The sequence below is a fragment of the Vanessa cardui genome, chromosome 10 (assembly GCF_905220365.1).
Source record: "Vanessa cardui chromosome 10, ilVanCard2.1, whole genome shotgun sequence".
NCBI classification, from domain to species: Eukaryota; Metazoa; Arthropoda; class Insecta; order Lepidoptera; family Nymphalidae; genus Vanessa; species Vanessa cardui.
Window position 1 is genome coordinate 2,973,172 of NC_061132.1, and position 13,712 is coordinate 2,986,883.

A 13,712-nucleotide genomic window follows, 5' to 3' on the forward strand; every position below is an offset into this window, starting at 1 on the left:
TCATATAGTATATACGATTTGATTTTAATCTATACTTATAATAAATCTGTAGGGAGGTCAATTCTGTACATGAAATATTTTTACAAAATAACTATCAGAGGTTGAAAAGGGGTCGATACTGATGGCAAAAATGCAATCAGTAAAATTTTTGTCTGTCTGTCTGTCTGTCCGTATAACCGTTATAGAAACAAAAACTAATCGACGGATTTTAACGAAACTTGGTACAATTATTTTTCATACACCTGAGCTGGTTATAGTATACTTTTCATCACGATATAGTCAATAGGAGCAGAGCAGTGAAGGTAAATGTCGGGAAAACGGGAGCAGTTACTCCATATTTTAAGCTTCCGTCGCGTGTACAACCTTAATGGTTAAAGCTACATAGAAATTGTGTATTACGGAAATGTTCTCCATAAAATTATATAAAAAATATCCCATGACAGCATTTGTCTATCTTTTATGGTTGACTCACAATAACACGTGTTACTCCCAATAGCTTAGTAATTCGAAGCTTTCTGATTATATTTGTCTATTCCTGCGTTTATAACACTCTCAATCATCCCAAATTAAAAAAAATAACAGTATTAACTATTCCATAAAAAAGAAGCATAGAAATCGGTATATAAACACCAAAGTTACACATGAAATACGCTAATAATAAAGCTATCGCACGTGAATACTAAATCTATACTACTATATAAATCTCTAGAGTCTGTCTGTACACTTATTTTTGTCGTAATTTGTAATAAGTATTCTTGTAATGATTGACTGTCATAATTTTTACCATTTTGACAGTTTTACATACAGGAAAAATATGTGCTTGCGCAAATGATAGGCTGTCTATATACACAAGTGGTTGTGTTTGTATGTGTGTCATCGATAAACTCAGAGACTATTTGATCGATCATTAAGATTACATGAATAAAGAGATTATGCCATCCCCATTGATGTAACTCGCCACCAGGTAGCGCTACGATATAAATATATCTACACCGTTCAACCGATTGTCATGAAAATGAGTACGTACAAGTATTTTTTTACGGAGAAAGTGATTATTTCATCCGTATCATTAAAAATAACCAACAGATGGTCCTTACGAGTATCACGATGCATTTCTATGCCGATCAACCGATAAGTATAAAATCTATACTTATAATAAATCTGTAGGGAAGTCAATTCTGTACATGAAATATTTTTACAAAATACCTATCAGGGGGTGATTAGGGGTCGATACTGATGGCAAAAATGCAATCAGTAAAATTTTTGTCTGTCTGTCCATATAACCGTTATAGAAACAAAAACTACTCGACGGATTTTAACGAAACTTGGTACAATTATTTTTCATACTCCTGAGCTGGTTATAGTATACTTTTCATCACGCTAAAGTCCATAGGAGCAGAGCACTGAAGGGAAATGTCTGAAAAACGGGAAAATTACCCCATATTTTGAGCTTACACGCGTGTTTAGCCTTAATGGTTAAAGCTACACAGAAATCATGTATTACGGAAATGTTCTCCTTAAAATTATACAAAAAATATCCCATGACAGCCTATGTCTATCTTTTATGGTTGATTCACAATAACACGTGTCACTCCCAATAGCTTAGTAGTTCAAAGCTTTCTGATTATATTTGTCTATTCCTACGTTTATAACTCTCTCAATCATACCAAATTACAAAAGTTAACAGTATTAACTATTCCATAAAAAAATCATAGAAATCGGTATAGAAAAACCAAAGTTATACATAAAAAACGCTAATAATAAAGCTATCGCACGTGAGTACTAAATCTATACTATTATATAAATCTCTAGAGTCTGTCTGTAAACTTATTTTTGTCGTAATTCATCAAGTGTTCTTTGACTGACTTAATTTTTACCATTTTTGAAATTTTTGTGTGTCTGTATCATTATAAAAATTGGCATACAGGAAAAACATGTACTTGCGCAAATCATTGACTATCTATACATACAAAAGTATATATAGATCGCCAAAAGGATGTGTTTGCATGTGTGTCATCGATAAACTCAGAAACTATTTGATCGATCATTATGAAAATTGGTATTTTTATCTATTGTTTTATGGAGAAAGTAATTATTTCATCCGTATCATTAAAAATAACCAACAGATGGCCCTTACGTGTATCACGATACATTTATATTCCGATCAACCGATAATTATAAAATATGAAATAAAAAATGAAAATCTATTCAAAAAGCATAACAACTAACTTAATTTCCGTCATATGCCAATCACAACAATAATAATTGTCATTTTACAATGAGATAATTATTATAAATTACATATATGGGAAAAGTGATTAGCTGTTTTGATTATAAGAAAGTAAACAATAATCATAATTGGTAAGTATACTTATAATTCCAATAACAATGAATCTTTAGTATAAAATATAAACGTAAGACACATAACCAAAAAAAAAACAACTTATTTATATAAATAGAAACCACCATGCCATTGAAGAAACAAAAGATCGGAATATCAACAATATATGCGTAGCGTCATCCAAAAGAGCTACGGAAACACCACACCAACAAGAAATACGTTTAGAAACAAATAGAATCCGAATTTCTACTTTAAGAGCTGCCAAAACAGTTAGTCAACGAAATGATCAAGTTCCAGATCTTCGAACAAGCATGTTTATCAAGAGATACTGAAAAACCTGACGAGTGAGGTCAACGACTAAATATGTATGATCAACGATTAAAATAGACTAAGTCAAGAACTAGAACCAATCTCAATAAATCAGCCTTCAATTACTATATAGGTTATGATAACAAGATTAATCCCGATGCGATCATTGGTTCAATGAATATAGTATGCCCATATTGTCACTCTAAATAAATTGCTGGTATATGCTACTCAACTGGCAAAATGTATTTACCACAACTGGTTGAACCACCAGAACCTCTTCTTACTTACGTTACGGAAACTATTAAGGAGTCTTCAGTATATTAGAAATTACAATTCATGCTTTTAAATGACATCTTTTGGAGTAACAAATATTGTACAATACAATAATTTCGAAACGTAGATGACGTGTAAAGTGTATCATATGATTGGTTCACTTCTTCCAGTATCTAAATAAAATCCCCAATTTCGGGACATTTATTTCACGAACAAAGTAGAAAAAGATTGATCTTTGATACATGTTCAGTGCCACAACTAATCGAGAAATAATCGCTATATTTAGGATTATGCCTAAAACTGCTCTAGATAGTGAAACAACAAATGATTCAAAGTAATTATCAATGCAGATAGAACGCAGATCATAAAAGGCGTATTAAAGCTTCCATTGCTCCTGAAGTCACAGCTGTAATTGTCGGTACATAAATTACAAAACGAGGTATTTTTATCACTAAGCGACATAAAAACAATTAAGGTGTCGCTGAAAAATATCAATCGTATGACAATTATTACGATTATCCGATTATGATTATGCAAGCAGAAGATGGATATCATCTCGGACTGTATCAAAATAATCTTACGACTGGCTCTGTGACATCGAAGAGTTTGATTTTTATGCGTATCGTATAATTAGAGATAATCAATCTAACCATATTCTGAAGTATCGTCAACTGTTTTAACAATTCATTGTTGACATTTACGCTATGGTCGAGAACGAAAGATTAAGCTACATTCGATGCAACCAATCAAAACTTCGAGCCAAAGGGTACATTTATTTACGAGATTCATACAGATGACAAGGTTGTAAATGTTATATCATCGATATTTGATAGAACCGGATAATAGAGAACGTTTTTGGTGTGATACAAACTTTTCTTGACTGTAGGAATTTAATTAAAATTTTCATCGTACCAACTTTACATCGAGATTACACCAACAAAAACATTCTCATAAATCATATCTGTTTCCGGATTCAAAAAAAAGAAGATATTATCTTGATAAATAAGTTTATGGGTGTTATGACCAATCTGCAGCCTATCGAGAACATCATTGACGAATATTAAATGAAATAATTTTAAGTATTTGATTAGATCTCGCATATTTCTTGATTATTTGTACATTGTATCGGTAATTAATTACAAAATGAAAAATTAAAAAAAATATTTTTCTACGACTAATGCCCAGCGAAGCGGGCGGGTATAGCTAGTATGAAATAAAAAATGAAAATCATTGATCATCATTGAATCAAATAATTTAAAAAAATAGAAACTACCATGCCATTGAAGAAACAAAAGATCGGAACATCAACAATATATGCGCAGCGTCATCCGAAAGAGCTACGGAAACAACAAACGAACGAGAAATACGTTTAGAAACAAATAGAATTCGAATTTCTACTTTGAGAGTTGCCAAAACAGTTAGTCAACGTAATGATCAAATTCCAGATCTTCGAACAAGCATATTCATCAAGAGATACTGAAAAATCTGACGAGCGAGCCCAACGACTGGATGATCAACGATTAAAATAGACTAAATCAAGAACTAGAACCAATCTCAATAAATCCCGATGTTATCATTGGTTCAATGAATATAGTACGCCCATATTGTCACGCTATCATGTTTAAAATAAACTGCTGATATAGTGCTACTCCACTGGCAAAATGTATTTACCACAATTGGCTGAACCACCAGAACCTCTTCTTATCTACGTTACGGGAACTACTGAGGAGTCTGAATATTTCCTTCAACATATTAGAAATTACAATTCTTGCTTTGAAAAGACATCATTTGGAGCAACAAATATTGTACAATACAATAATTTCGCGTCTATGTTTAAAGTGTATCATATTGGTTCACGTCTTCCAGTATCTAAATAAAATCTCCAGTTTCTGGACATTTATTCCATGGACAACGTAGAAAAAGATTGATCTTCGATGCATGTTCAGTACCACAACTAATCGAGAAATCGTCGTTAAATTTAGGATTATGCTTTTTGAAAATAAATGTTTAGTTAAAGATTTTAAATCTGCTTTAGAAGGTGAAACAACAAATGATTCAAAGTCATTATCAATGCAAATAGAACGCCATTGAATGCAGAGCATGAAAGGTGTTTTAATGCTGTAGTAGCTCCGGAAGTCACAGCTTTAGTTGTAGGTACAGAAATTACAAAACGAGGTATTGTTATCACTAAGCGACTCAAAAGCAATCAAGGTGTCGCTGAAACACATCAATCGTTTGACAATTATTAAGATTATCCAATTATGTTTATGCGAGCAGAAGATGGATATCATCTCAGATTGTATTAAAATATTCTCACGACAGGCTCTGTGACATCAGAGTTAGTTGTATGGATTTTTTTGCGTATCGTATAGTGATTAGAGATAATCAATCTAACCATATTCTGAAGTGTCAACTGTTTTAACAATTCATTGTTGACATGTACGCTATGGTCGAGAACGAACGATTAAAGTACATTCGATACACCCAATCAAAACTCTGAGCCAAAGAGTACATTTATTTACGAGATACAATATCGAATGATAAAGTAGCTGCTGATATTGAACAAAGATCTTCGTACAGTGGAAGTCCAAGACATACGCACGAATATGCTCAGGATGCTTTGACGTACGTTCGCAAGTATTGACAAGGTTGTTAATGTTAAACATCGATAGTTGATAGAACCGGATAAAAGAGGACGTGTTGGTTTGATGCAAACTTTTACAGACTATAAAAAATTAATTAAAAATTTCATCGTACCTATATATCGTATAAGCTTATGAGTGTTATGACAAATCTGCAGTTTATCGAGAACATCATTGAAGAATATGAAATAAATGACGAATAATGAATATTAAATTATTTTTCTAAGAATTTGTTTATATCTCGCATGTTTTTTTTCCTCTTTATTTGTACATTGTTGATGATCAGTAATTAATTACAAAATGAAAAATTAAAAAAATATTTTTCTACGACTAATGCCTAGCGAAGCGGGCGGGTATAGCTAGTTATTAAAAAATTAAAGAATGTACTTATGGACATAGAATCGAAGATGAGGGTAGTTGCACAAACAGTAGTTTCCGACTTTCTTGTTGGGCCATCTTGATATCATCTATATTACTAATCGTTAGTCGTTGCTTCGAAAAATAAATTTTATGTACATTGTGTTCAAACTGATTACAAAAAACTCCTTAAATACAAAAAAACCGCTGAGTTTCTTTCGCCGGTCCTTCTCAGGTCAGGGTATTTTCTTATCCGAACCGGTGGTACTGTTTCTATTGAATATCAATAAGAAAGTGTAATACTTCTATATTGAATATAGTAATTTGAGTTTGAGTTTACAGTTTACTTTGCTCAAACACTTTTCCTGTTAAAAAAAATATTCAAGAATCACACTACAATGCAGTACTTCAAGCCACTATTTAGTTTTAGCTAGTGAGGTTTTTAAGTGTTTCAAGATTTAAATAAAACGCCAGGTTGTTTTTCAGATAGGACTTTCTAAAACTATATTTATTTTCATCAAAGTCTACAAGTCTATTTATCGGAATCAAAATACAAAATTATTTTTTTGCGAGTTGTTTCACTTTTCCCATCTGTTTTGCACATACTGTACCATTATAACAAAGTATGTAGTTATGAAGCTTATCGTCTGTAACAAGTGTTATTAAAATAGAAAACAATTATATATCATAGTCCTTTACTGAGAGTGGGTTCACTCGGCTCAGACAAATCAAGAAAGCAATATTATCATTTATAATATTATCTTAGGCTGCCGTTATTACAACTTTAAATAAACAAGCTATTCAATTATAACAACCGCAGTGAGAAGTGATCTCTGAAAGGTGACCAGGCCCAGCGGAGACATCGTTGGCTGGTTGAGATGAAGTTGTTTAAACATCAGGTCCAGTTCTAATGGGATCGACATTCCAACTGGCGTCATATTAAAATTCAGCTTAGTCAAAAGTATTCGCATCTCTTTGACCTACAAAAATAATTATTTCAAATGATATCACTTAACAGTAATATACTGGCTCACTTACAGTCCTAAACTGTAACATGCATCTCACTCATATATTATATTGTCACGCTTTGTGTTGTTGTGTTCTTTCTAAGGTTGGTTGGGTATTGGATTGCTAGTACCCCAACAACCTTACCTACCTGTTTAACTTTACTAATGTAAGGTTGATAATTTTCAAGTTGCTAATGTCTTTGGGCAGTGGTGACCATATACCATCAGGTGGCATATTTCCCTCTCCGTCTAAATACGTCATTAAAAGTCTTCAAAGAAATTGACGAAAGTCAGTACTCATAACTTTTACACAATGTTTTTAAAGTCATAAATAAATCTTTTAAAATCAATTTACCTCCGCACTTATTTGATGCCATGGTTCAATGAATAAAACAGCCATAGACAAATGATAAACACACCAGAACACCTGAACGAATACAGCCAAAGCGTGATACTTTCCTCCTGCTTTAGAAATGAGAGAACAAAAAAAAAAGATTATACCAAAAACCCTCAATTCGACTGAAAAAATTAAGAGAAGTAAAATGAGTTCCAGGTGTAATACATACAAATCAAATATGAGTAGTCTATGACATTGAAGAAAGCCATCGTCATAAACAGAGAGTTTGCTGAAAACGAAATAAGCATGATGATCCCCCGGGTCTCGCTCAGTCCCTTCACCGCTTCGCAAACAGACACATAAGCCCTCGTTAGGTCCCGGAAACGTGTCAGTGACAAATGGCGCGCCGCCCCTGAAATATTATTTAAAACAGAATAAAGATATTAACATTTATTTATCAAAAATCAAAAATCAAAATAAACTTTATTCAAGTGGGCTTTGACAGTGAACAAGCACTTTTGAATCGTCATTTAACAATTAAGGGAAGGTACCACCGGTTCGGAAAGTAGATTCTACCGAGAAGAACCGGCAAGAAACTCAGTAGTTATTCTTTTTCAACATTTAAAAAAATACAGTCATGTTAGTTAATACAATTATTTAAATTAATATATCCTGCCTGAAAGTCAAAAGGTATTAATTGCACGCCTTTATATTATCATCTACAAAATCTTGTATCGAGTAATACGCCTTTTTTACCAATGTGTTTTTTATAAACGATTTGAATTTACGAGACGGCACAGTTAAAAATGTCTGCGGAATTTTACTATAGAAACTGATACCTTGTCCCAAGAAAGATTTATTGACTTTGCGGAGTCGGAAACTTGGCGTTATAAGCTTATCCTTACTTCTAGTGCATATACAATGATTATCACTGACTTTATCGAAGTGATCAATGTTACTGTGAATATACATGATATTGTTGTAAATATATTGCGACGCAACAGTGAGTATTCCCACTTCGTTAAAAACATCCCGAAGAGAGTCTCCGGATAAAATCCTTTTGTAAAATAAAGACAGATTCGATATCTGCAGCGTTACCCCAAAGTAATATGCCATATGACATAATACTGTGAAAATAACCAAAATAAACGAAACGAGCGGTATCAATATATCAATATAAGTTAGTTGTCTAACTTTTCTAACCGCGTATGCTGCGGAGCTGAGTCTTCCTGTTAGGGACGACAAATGGGGACTCCACTGAAGTCTGGAATCCAATTCTATTCCCAAGAACACCGTAGTATCGGCTACATCAAGCCGGCCACCGCTTAAAGATATATATTTTGCTTTCTAACATTTGGTAGGGTAAAAACTACACATTTTGTTTTTTGAGCATTCAAAACCAATTTATTTACTTTAAACCAATCGCGTATCTGTGATAATGCACCGTTTACATCCTCATAGTCAGTTTTTTTCCTGTCAACCTTAAAAATCAGTGAAGTATCGTCAGCAAACTATGGTACAGTTTTTAATATCTTATTTAATTTTTTACTTTTTTTCTTTGTAACTATATTATATCTATATCGACTATCAAAATTGAGAAAACATCTAAAAACAATAGTGGCCAACAGTTGGAAGAAATTAAGTATAATAGATACATCATCGTTACATACTTACCAAAATTTGACTTGTCTATCCATTCTCTGAGCTTCAGACTCACTGTCTGCAGTATGTAATATACGTCAAAATTTATATACATATCCTCCATAAATAGTAGATATATTCTGCAGTACTCAATATAAATCATAATGTCGAAAGCTAGCACTAAAAAAAGTCTCGTATGAATTATAAGACCTAACAAAAAACACAATATAATAATGAAGAATGTTACTAAGTATGCCAAATCGCTTGAATTTTTTTCTCTGTAAAGCCTGTATGTATACAAATACACTTTGAATGCCCATAAAATATGGGCATTCAAAGTTGCGAAAAATATCGAGTCCCGCTAACAGCCGCGCGAGTGCTGTGACGTCATTTCACAACGTTCCACGCGGGAAGCGCACCGCTTAGTATCAAGACGCCAGCACTTTTGATCATAACTTAGTTCCCCGTCGAGATACGAAAATGTTTATAGAATACTTATTTTTTCTCTTTGTTCATTTTTTTAATTTTCATTTTCGAGAAAAGTTACGACCTCTAGCGCGCCGCAAAGTTAGTAAGACTGCCCGGTTTCGATTTAGCCACCACGGTACCCACACGTAAAAATGGATGAATGGTTGTTCAGAGAATTGTTGCTATACAAAATAAACGAATAAACTAGCCAAATTATAGATCAAACACATAAAATTTGTTAATCAAATAATTTCTATGAATCAAAATTAATAATCACACTTGGTCATCTTTCTTCTTCTTCGTGATTATCCTTTTTTTTCTTCGTACCATTTCTCCTAGAGTATTTTGAAACCGGTATTTCGAAAGCACACCAGGCAATCACTCCCTTGTTTTTCTATTGTGAGAATCTCGTCTTCATACTTTTCTTGCAAATGTTTTTTAACTGTTCTGACGTCAGGAACGAACTCTCCATTTTATTGGTTCATTGAGTGAATTGCCTCCATCTCCTCGTTTACTTTGTCCCCATAGGTCGTCCTTTCTAATTCTCCTTTTCAGGTAGAGCATGATATATATGAGACATGTTCGATGGTATGGAGCTCCTGCTGCGACGAGATCAGATATACCATGAATACGCTATTCTAATCGATCATAGCTTCATAGCTTTTATCCATTTTTTTTTGCATTTTAACATCCTTTGGAACTATAAAAAACAACTGTTCCGGCTAATAGTTAGTTGTATTTTTACATTTAGGCACAACACATAATTATGTGAGTATGAGCGACTAATATTTGGATTGAACATTTTGAAAAGTATTTAGGTATAATTTCGAGGGCGTGGGTGCGCAATCGCGGCCGGGCTGAGTGAACCAGATTGAGCGTGTTCAACAATGACGTTACACCGTCACCGGCAGCCCGCGTCGTGCGTTACAACTTGTTTTACTTATAGCTCGGAAACTAATCGACGTATCGAATCAATTCTTCCACTGTTATTTTTTATTTTTGACAGAAAATAAAGATTGCTAATAATCAAAATCAGTGAACATTCTTCATTGCGAGGCAAAGAGGGATAGCTGATTGAAAACATCAGTTATCATCATCAGCATCCTATATTTTTCCATTGCTGGACATAGGCCTCTCTAAATGCACGCATACTGAAAAAAGCACACTGTGATCTTACTTCAGCTACTCGCATTCAGTTTCTGCCAGCCGTCTTGCGTAAATCGTCACTCCACCGTGATTGGTGACATCCTAAACTGCGTTTGCTAAGACGCAGTCTCCACTTTAGTACATGTTTTCGCCAACGTTTATCGATTCTTCTTTGACGGATCGCCTCATTTTTGATGCGTTTCCTCAGATAAACGCCGAGCATAAACCTTTCCATAGCACGCTGAGCAACTTTAAACTGGTGGACCAGCCTTGCCGTGAATATCCACGTTTTGACTCCGTATGTCATGGTGGTAGGTCGCACTATTCGAAGACTTTCATCTTAAAGCACTGTGGGATCGTCAATGTAAAGAGACACCGTAACCTCCCAAACGCTGCCCAGCCTAGCTCTTGTGTCACTGCTCGATACAATGTTAAGGGATTTATTTGCTACATCTGCACTTAGACAGACATGGTGACGGCTTCGTAGAGACATCTCATCACTTGTATATATCGCCAACCAACTTGGCAACGCTGCAGGGACTCCAGAACAGTCCAGATTTCAACCGAGTCAAATGTCTTCTCATAGTCTACGAATGCAAGACACAGGGTCGATTATACTCATTGGGCTTCTGTATAATCTGCCGCACTGTATCCGATCGGAAACCCCTTTTCCCGGGCTTGGAATTCGTCGTCGAATCTTCTTGCAAGACGGTTCGTGATCCCTCTTGAAAACAGCTTATAGACGTAGCTCAGTACGGATATGATAAGATAGTTCTTCAGCAGGGTTTTGTCTCCCTATTTGAAGAACAGGACGACCACAGTCCTACTCTACGACTCCGAAGTTATCACTTCGAAGGGGAAAAAGCTTCTGGAATTCCCTGAGTATCGATTTACCTCCTGCTTTGAATAACTCTGTAGTAACGGCGTGCTGTCCAGGGGATTTTCCATTTTTAAGCTGATTAAGAGTATGCTTGATTTCGCCAATACTGATTTATGGCAGGTCTTCGGACAAATAACGTGTTAATGTAGCTCTAGAATTGTCATTTTCGGGATCAGGTCGAGATGCATGTGATGCGTATAACCGGCCATAGAGGTCCTATATTTCTGAAAGAACTGCCGGGAACGGCTTGGAAGAAACAACTCCTCCACTTGCTGTGGCCAACTTCGTCAGGTGGCTCCTTCCAAGAGGTTGTACGAACACCTTAGACCCCCGATTCTGCTCGATTGATCTTTCAAGAGCATGATTATTGGAGAACCGAAGGTCGTGTCGTACGCGCCTGATGATCTCTTGCTAGCCTTTAGATAGAGTTTCTTTGAAGTCGTATTTTCGTTGGCCCAAAGACTCTTCCGACTGTTTGAACTTCCTGCCTTTACACTGCATGCCACAACATGTCGTGCCTTCTACCCTGAAAATTCGAAATACATGTTCTAGATTCTGGTTTACGTCTGTTTTGGTTTGACTGGAACATTTCAGATCCCACAAGTGCTTAGAGCTGCGCTGGTAGGAGCGTGGACTTCAACAGATAGACACACTCGGCTTTAAAATTGAAATCCAGAGAGCCTCGGACAAGTCTGTGATTACTACCGGTATTTAACCTGTTGAGCACTGAAACGTCTCTGAATATGTGCCTCTTGTCCGTCATAATAAAGTCTATTTCCTTTTTGGTCATAGTGTTGGAGCTTTACCACGTTTACTTCCTTTTTGAAGGAGGAGTTCATTCAATAAGAATCCCTCCCGTTCGAGTAAGTTGACAAGGATTTGTTCCCTATGATCCCTTCCAAATCCATGGGGTTCTACTACATTTCCTCCACTACATCGTCCGAGGTCGGTGCGTACACTTGCACTAACTTGGAGCTGTATCTCTCGGTGAGCTTTATAAGGAAGTACGCTACCCTTTTCGACACACTAGAGATTTCCACAACGTTATCAGCTAGAGACTTATGAACCCCAATGCCACTTTGGGTTTGTATCTCTGAAGTACATTGGCCGGGTGGCCCGATTCGAGAGTTACGGATATCGTCTCCCTCTCTACGGACTAATTTTCCCAAGTTCCAACTCAAGTTTGGCTAGATGCGAGTCAAACCGTAGCGTGTCTCCGTTGTATTTCACCAGGGTCAGTCGGTTGTGACTTACGTGCGTTGTTGTGGCTTGCGTGTGTTATGCATAAGGAGGAATTTGCCGTAATCGCCACGCTGGGAAGGACGCAGCTTCTCGCATCGGTGACGCTGCTACCCGTTACCGGCCTGGGGTATTTCGCTACGCCTATTACCATTATTTATTATTTTATGGTTATACTGCCATCAGTCGGTCACCAGAACCTCGTTTGCTGATCGGCAGGATTCACCACGGGCAGGTGAAGTTTGCTTGGGCTTAGGGGTAGTTTGCGCCCCCTTACATCCCCAATACTAGTACTTATGCTGAATGATAATGATTTTCAAATCCTTCCGAAATATTTCCTCATGATTATTTAGTCCTTTTAGCTGGGCAGACTTATAGATGGACCCGGTGATATCATCAGTTTTGCTTGTCCGGATTTGAACCGTGACATGTATTTTAAATGCAGTTACAATACTGGTAAAGAACTCACACGCATCGTTTTCGAAAGCGATATATTTAGAAATTGCAGGTAGCCCGATCATTGAAATTAAAGTTATTGCATTTATTATAGCAAATACACTTTTGTTTCGTTTTATGTCCGATTGGCCATTTAAATCGTAATTAATCTGAAATATAATGGTTACTACAAAACTATTAATTTTAAAATTACTAAATTATAAAGTACTACAGTCACAGTTATTACACTATAAAACAAATGTATTGAATTTTGAAAAAATTGCGGGAAATAATAATATTAAATACTTTATAGAGTAAATTTGAATGTTTCGCTATATTTTTCATGCGGTAGACGCTCCCATAAGATCCCACTCCGGTTATAAACATTGTTGCTAACATAGTGAAAAATGTTCCGACAGGAAACGATGAAAACACCTCGAAAAACTTAGCAACATCTTGGTACATCAATGCTGCTTCACAAATATCTAAAATGAGGAAGAAAAGGGTTAAAATAAATTTATAATAATTAAACTACGTACCATGTAATTATAGAAAATGAGCAATCAGAATAACTAATTTCTTGAATAATCTTACGCAATCCGCGTGTGGAAATACAACTTACGAGTGCAGACCGATA

At 35.5% G+C, this 13,712-nt stretch overlaps 1 pseudogene; it reads right to left on the minus strand.

Annotated features, from left to right (window-relative positions):
• LOC124533055 overlaps nucleotides 1-13,712 on the minus strand; it is a 79,316-nt pseudogene that overhangs the window by 31,759 nt on the left and 33,845 nt on the right.